Source organism: Thunnus albacares, chromosome 8 (assembly GCF_914725855.1).
Source record: "Thunnus albacares chromosome 8, fThuAlb1.1, whole genome shotgun sequence".
Taxonomy (NCBI): Eukaryota; Metazoa; Chordata; class Actinopteri; order Scombriformes; family Scombridae; genus Thunnus; species Thunnus albacares.
In genome coordinates this window covers 4,248,133-4,255,883 of record NC_058113.1, presented here as the reverse complement: position 1 = coordinate 4,255,883, position 7,751 = coordinate 4,248,133, and the positions used below count along the sequence as shown (strand labels likewise).

The window sequence follows — 7,751 nt, the reverse complement described above, 5'->3', positions numbered from 1 at the left end:
AAACTTGACTGACTTGATAAAAATTGACTGTCAGCTTGAAAGGCATATTTCTTCTATGCACTAACAGAAACAATAACAAAACCCAGGCCTTTATGTTAAAGTGCCAGTTGAATTTCAAAAGGCCATTAAAATTAGATATCAGTTTAGAAGTTTTTTACTGTATATGCACTAATATAAATAATTAACAATGATAAATGTGTTCCATGTTCAAGTGCCAGTTGAATTTCAACAAGATCCACAATAGTCCATCAAAATATGAAAAAACGAACAAGGAAAGATTGTGATTCACACATGGAAGACACACAGAGAGAGAGAGAGAGAGAGAGAGAGAGAGAGAGAGTGTTCAAAGGAAGCCGTTTTCCCTCGCCAAAATTTAGCCTAACTTTGGAGCGTTATTTAACGTCCTTCCCAACAAGCATGTCATGGTTGGTACCAGTGGATGACTCAGGTCGTCTAGTTTCATATGATATGATATGTATCTGCATTCTAGCTTTAAAACTGAGCCAACTACAGCCTCTAAAAGACAGTAATCGCATTAATATTTTTAACATGTTAAATATTTCAAATTAATTTAAAAAAATGAATGTGTTAATTTTGACAGCACTAATAGTTTTATAATCAAAAATGTCTTTTGGGCCATAACAGATTTTTTGCTGCAGTACCACAGTTGGCCACTGGGGGAAAATAGCAGCTGTTGTAAGGTACCTGGTTCAACTTTAACCTATGCACTTACTGTAGATGTGCACACAGTTTTACAGTGCAGTTCATAAATCTCAGCTATGAAGTTCTGTTAAGTGAGAGGAATAATGATCAAAAATTACAAAAATAAGACTGTATAGGTGTCCAAATATACAACCATAACCCAATCAGACTAGCAAATAAGGAGAGAAAGAGAAATATCTGAAAAAGATCAATATGTTCACAAACAAGTGCTAACCTCTATGACCTACTACCTACTAAATACTTTGCTAAATGCTTTATAGTGTTTAAATCAGATGTGTGTACCAAGAGTGTGACAATTATCGTGCAAATACCACAGTTAGCCGTCTAAGAAGCTAACATTATGTTAACAGAAAATCAGCCACATGTACCAGTCATTAAATTATAACTTCAACCCCAAAAATTGATGCAAATGAACAGTCTGTTAACTGAAATTGAGTCAGCTGAGTTTTTAGAACTCTTCTCAGCGACAAAAGAACCGGGGACCTCCAATATGGCCGCCAGAGAATGTGTTACACCACCTGAAAGCCCTCTATCATTTTAATTATTGTCTGCGGTTCCACCAATTAGACTTAAACCTGATTAGAAAGAAATGAAAAACTATTTTTGATTCTTTTTTTTTTTAACTGACTGCATTATTTTTGTTTTGTAGGTGTATTTTGTGTGTATGCATGTCTCCTGTATGTGTGTTGATTTCTGTTTCGTGGCGAGAGCGGTATAGTGGTGAGAAGATGTAGCAATATTAAAATTGTCCATTATATAGTTTCTAGATGAGTATATCGTACATACAAATATACATTCTTAAATAGGAGGCTAGTTACAAACACAAAACACAATATGTACCAATAGTAAAGTCCTTTTGTTTATACTGTGACAATGATATGAGTTATTGTAACCTTATAAAAAGTAAACAAAATTTGCAAATGATAGCCTGAAATCTTAAGTAATCATCCATAATGCACACATGCATCCGTATCTATGCTCCCTTTCTCATGCATACACACACGCGCACACACACATACGTACGCACACGCACACACACACACACACGCACGTTGTGAAGGTAATAAATAAAGAGAACTGGGGCTCTTTCATTCGTCTGGATCCTCCATCTCAGCATGTTTGTCTTCATCTTTTTTTACAACAGCCACCTGAAACACACAAAGAGACAGCACACACGATACGTGTCATTAACATGCAGTAACATACAACTGACACTGTCTAATATACAAAAATAATCACATTTCATATGTTTCCTTGCAGCTGGAAATCACAAGTCAAGTGAAACAGAAAGGAGCAGTGGCTCAAAGTTTGTTATATATGTAATATCATTAAGTGATGCTAATAGTGCTTTAGTCATTTTGTACAAAAATGCATATAAAAGATGATGTGAAGCTTATATGAGGCTTCAGCAGTCTGAGTTATTCATATCAAGTGGATATCTGCCACATTTACAGTCTTTTTAGCATCAAATTCCCTCTTTGTGTTTCCTCAGACAGTGTTGAGCTGTGGAGGACTGTGGATTTTGTCCCCCATCACTTACATTTTAAGTGTATTATGAAGGGAACTTCTAATGGTTAGTATGAACAGTAGGAATGATTACGGCAAGAAAAAACAATGTCAATGTTCATTTGGGCTCCTGACTGTTGTTTTAAGACAAGCTTGAAAAATTTTGAACATGTCCTTTAAGACCAACTTTTTCTGTCCTTTGTTTCAGACACATCTTAGCCACTGGACTCTCCCTTTAAGGTCTGATGTTTCAAATAAGCCCAGTTAAAGGAAGAGTTCAGCATTTTTGGGAAATGATGAGCCCAGCTTAGCATAAAGGCTGGAGGGAGAAACAGCTAGCCTGCTATATGCCTGCTAACACCTGTAAAACTTGTATCTGGTTTGTTTATCAGTACACTTTTGTGTACAGAGGCTTTTCTCTTCTGGACCATCAGGCCATCCTGAGATCCCTCGCTCACCCTCATTCCAAACATATTTTCTTCTGTTTACCCTGTGATCAGTGCGATGAAACATAAAATAGTTGCCACTGTGATAACTTTCTGGAGCGGTCATATCCTGTCTGTTACAAACTGCTGTGCGGTGCTTTGCCGTCTGATAAACGTTTACATGCATTAATCCATTACTCCAACTGGACTTCCTGGATAGTATTTCATGTCTCACCGGTACCTTAAACAACACGCCTCCACCAATGCAGGCAACACAGGCCTGCGCTTACTGCCTGCATCTGTCAACCTGAGCTACAGCCAGAAATGCTGCACAGAAGTACTGCATAGATGGACAAACTGTTGTTCGTTTAGGAAATAGTTCCACTTTGTAACTCCCTCTATAACTGCAAATTGTTGTTTTCTATTCTTACATTGTGAAGTATTTTGAAGTTCAAACATGAGGAAAGAAAGAGACGAACGCAGATGATATAAAGGCAGAGTGGAGGACTAGGGTGGGTGAGGAGGAGAGAGGAGGAGGAGGTGGAAGATGACCAAGAGGGAGTAGAGGATGAAGATGAGGAGGAGGAGGAGACGGAGGGGGGGAGGCAGTTAAAGATGAAAGGGATGAAGAAGAGGATGGTGAGCAAGAGGGAGTAGAGAATAGGGAGGTGGAGTACAGGAGGAGGAGAGGATGAAGAGTAAGCGGGAGCAGGAGAACAAGAGGAGGAGTGAGCAGAGAAAGAGGAGGAGGAGTATATGAAGAAGAGGAGGGAGCTGTGGACTAATAAATAATGCATCGCCTCTCTTAGGTCCCTTTCTATCCTGACTTTCCTCTTTACTGCCTCATATTCTCTCTCTCTCTCTTTCTCTCTGTGTCTCTATGTCGTTCGCCCAGCCTTTGCTAATCAGTTCCCAGTGGAAGCAGGCCTGTATATGCCAGGAATTTCAAATGTTGGATGAATGCCTCATTTATCTGCCGCTCCTGTAGCTTCCTGACTCCAAACATGCACATACATTATGTGTCCGTGCGTGTATGCACGTACATATGTTTCTGGACTTATATGCATGTGCATGCGATGGTGAGTCCAATAGAAAATCAGTATCATATGACTTTCTTTTTAGTAACTGCAGGTGTCTGGAGGCAGATAGACCTGCTAAGGTGCCCAGGGCAAAAATGAGTTGTAGGCCCCTACTGAGCTAGTTGGTTGTTATTTAATAAAACCAGTGCAGTGTCTGTTCAAAGCGTGCCTGTTCGGAACGGGCAAACTGCTTGGCCTCTGGTATTGCTGCTTCAACGCATAGAATAATGAATACTGTTGATGTGAATGAGTATATACACCAACAACATGAAAGAACCTAATGTTCTATTATACACATGTTATAAATAAGTACTCTAATGTAAATAAATGTTCTTTTCTTATTTCAAGTAAAATAAGGGCTGCATTTAAAAATAAAATGCATACCAGAGAACTTTTGAAAAAACATGGATGGATCATATTGGGCTCTTAGTTTTTTTCTGTGCCTTCAGTTCGGATTTGAGTGGGTATGTTTGCTCAAAACATCTGTGTTTGTCTTGTAGTGGCGCTTCACGATCGCCGCAGTCTTGGAGCATATGAGATAAACTGTGACAAACATGTAAGAGTTTGTCCATTTTGGATTAAAAGCTGTGTTTTCGTTGTGTACTTTTCTCGCTTTAGAGCACGCCATGTGAAATTACTTTTCTCTCACTCGCTTATTTCTCTGACTGTAGTCTCTTGTCTCTTCTCTCCGCTGTGTGTGTCTCGAGTGGCAATGCTTATTGATATGCACAGATATGATTGGCTGAGTAGAATCACGGGAGATGATTTACGCAATTGGTCTGTGAGTTTACTGTGCAGCTGAAAAGCTGCGCCAGTTAAAATAGAAACGCTCCGTCGAAATTTAATGATTCTCAATAATTTATCGGTTATAATGAGTTTTAACCTTGCACTTGATTCTCAGCACTGCACTCCCTTGGGCCCTCAGCAATACACCTGCCAAGTGTGAAGTAGATCGGATGAACAATTGTCGAGAAAAGCGAAGGACATACAAACAGACAAACGGCGACTCCTTCCTTTATAGTCAGACAAATTTATTTAGGAATATGCACTATTTAAGTACTTTAAACTGAAAAATTAAAGGTGTCAAAACTAAATTTTTACACAGGGCCCCTCTACAAGACAGGACCCGTGCAGGAGCCACCTTTCTGGGTCTTATCTTCTTATCTTTTCAATTTGTTCTTTAGTGGAGCCGACAGGATCAGTCATTTTAATGTTCAAGTTACAGAAGCCCTCCAGCAGCTGTAGTCATAATGATCGGAATGAAGGAATTAGATGATTTTATTATAGAACGACAAAGTTTGCATAGGGAGGAGGTCAGGGTGGATGATCAACAAAACCTGTTTCCAACCATCAGAACTTCTGCGTGTCAGTGTGGAGTACATGAACCAATGACGTATTTTGTCGTTTCATGTGACTTGTTGGCATATTACCAAACCACTGTGCAATAAAACATATTACCACAGTAAACCCTGTAGCCCCGGGGCAGCTTTAAGAGGTTGGTAAACCAGCTTTGACTGAATTCTCTTCATATAAAAAAGCATTGAAGGTACATTGACTTCCTTGTAATATATGAATGTAGGGGTTAGGGTGGGACAATCATGGGGGATCATTCCAAAATTTGGGAATTTAGAATTAATTTGGGAGAAAGGAAGTAAAGCTAATTAATGTTACTACAGAGTATGCTCATGCGCTGGAATGTTGGCAAAATTGAGTATGATAAAATTATGAAATATGATAAAAAAAAGTCCTCCATCTAGTTATCAGACATTTTAAGCTTTTACAAGGTTTCCTCACATCACTTATTAACTTTTTAAAGAATCAAGCAGAGGGTTCGTGCACCCCATCAGCTTTATTTAACATATTCTATAAAAATATTCATTTAGTTAGTGTCCTTTTTATTTCACTGTCCATTTGTGGTGTTAATAAATTCATCATTTAATCAGCTTGTTTGAGCATTTTTGTTTCTTGATTTGGTTTTAATGGCCCTGCACATCCAAACAGTTTTCATTTATTCTGGCTGATAAAAATTTTGTTTAGGTTGGCAGGTGGTATTAAGTGAAGTCACTAGACTTCACGTACTAAAAAGAATGATAAAGGTGTCATATCTCCTGCTCTAACAGATGCACCAAAGCTACCAGTAAAGTGAGAGAGATACCAGTCCAGCACAGTTTGTACAAACATTTTGGAGGATGAACATTTTAATTTATGTGGCCTTTTCAGAAAGGCCATTTAAATACCATTGTCTCTTTGGTGTGCACTGGTGACATCTATCTACTGACAGGCAAACTTTTTAAGAACATCTTGTGGCCTTTAGTTGAGTTTTTCTTTGTTCTTTCTTTTGTGATGTAGGAAAAAAAGAATAACTGTACATTAACAGCTTACAGAAACACAACAGAACAACTTAACAGAAAACATTTAAAAGACATAACTCAGCTGTCAAGGTCAAGGTCATTGCAGCAGTACCTCTGTGAGGAGATAGAATAGCAGTTTGTGTCAAAGGCAGAGTCATCACTCCTCACTCATACACTCTATAAGCTAACAAGGAATTCATTGTTTTTAAGGGATGTGATGTTCTAAGAACAGATGTAGGCTTCCGCTCTCTTGGGATCAAAGAGCACCAAGAAGGTGTGTGTGTGTGTGTGTGTGTGTGTGTGTGTGTGTATGTGTGTACGTGTGTCAGGGGGTTCCACTTGGGAAGCAGATGGAGCCTGTGGGTGGGTTTTGTAGGGAGGATTTAGCAGGCGTGGCCAGCTGCTGGCTGTCCTTTAATAGAAACAGTCTCACCCTCCCCCCAAAAATGAAATCCTTAAAATGCTTGTTGTTGGGACTCAACAATAGAGAGAGGAGCAAACAGGGAATGTAGAGAAAAACAAAAAGACTAACAGACGTGACAGGTTACACCGATTTGCATTTTATGAAACCTGGAACACATAGCAATCATTTTGGATAAAATCACTGAAAGCTGTTGTTTAATATACATTCATAGTACCCCCTAAAAACCAAAACTTTCTACTCAAGATTCAATCCAGAGATTCTGCCTTCCTACAAATATTTTTCATTTATTACTTATATTTCCCACAAGAAGTAGGGTTCCTAATATATCTGCCAATGTGTGTTTGTAAAATATTCCTTCATTAAGAAGATACAGTATTAAGGTGGGAAGAGAGGTGTGTTATAGAACGTTTCATTTAGCTCTCCTTGCTGATTTGCAAGTATTGCAGACTCCTCAGGTCTTTCTGCTGAAGCTGTACAGAGGTTTCTTGATTTGGATGTTCCACACACAAATTTCCACTTATAAAGACTTCCTACTTAATAATGACCATCTTCTTTTTAGTTCTCTCTTGACGGATCAATGTGGATTTTTTCTTTCTTTAATTATAATTGACTTATTGTTAATATTGTAAATCCTTTACTTTGTCTTTCATGTCAGGGAGTTGGGGTGGGAGGTGACTGGGTGTTCCTGGGCAATGTGAATGTCTTGTTCAGTTGAGTAATTTATTGATTGGCTGACAGAATTACTAAAATTGAATTACAAAAAACAAAAACACAAAAACAAATGACAAATGTCCACTTATATGCAGATGACACTGTAATGTATTGATACAAAGCATATCAGAAAGACGCTTTGTGTTATTGGTTTTTAGTGTTTACAACACAGACTAAATGGTTTAATATTTATTTGTAAGTAATCTCCTACATATCTGACCAAAAACTGAGAGTATCACATTTTCTTCGCTCTTCATATCAAACTTATGTCTTGATTGACAGAATCTGCTGCATTTTTCATTAGATCATATCAAGAGCAAAGCCTGAAGCATCTCTGAGCCTTTGCTTATTGTAACTCTCTCTCTTTCTCTCTAAAGTTTCATTTTTTCTTGCAAAAAATTGATCCACACAATAGCAGTAAAAGGGGAAAGAAAGTAATGAAGTTAAACTAGCTAAAATATGACCGATATGTATGCTGCGTAATTTGGTGCAACCCTAAGCCCATGAACCTAACTATCTCAACCTCCCTCTA

General features: G+C 38.3%; 1 protein-coding gene across 3 annotated transcripts in view; it reads right to left on the bottom strand.

Moving 5' to 3' along the window:
* Positions 1-370: 370 nt before the first annotated feature.
* Positions 371-7,751, bottom strand: part of cdk14 (cyclin-dependent kinase 14) — a 199,997-nt gene continuing 192,616 nt past the window's right edge. For all 3 annotated transcript variants that reach the window (XM_044358908.1, XM_044358910.1, XM_044358911.1), the window contains one exon: positions 371-1,871. The gene's annotated coding sequence lies outside the window, so the exon portion shown is untranslated. The remainder of the gene's footprint in view (positions 1,872-7,751) is intronic.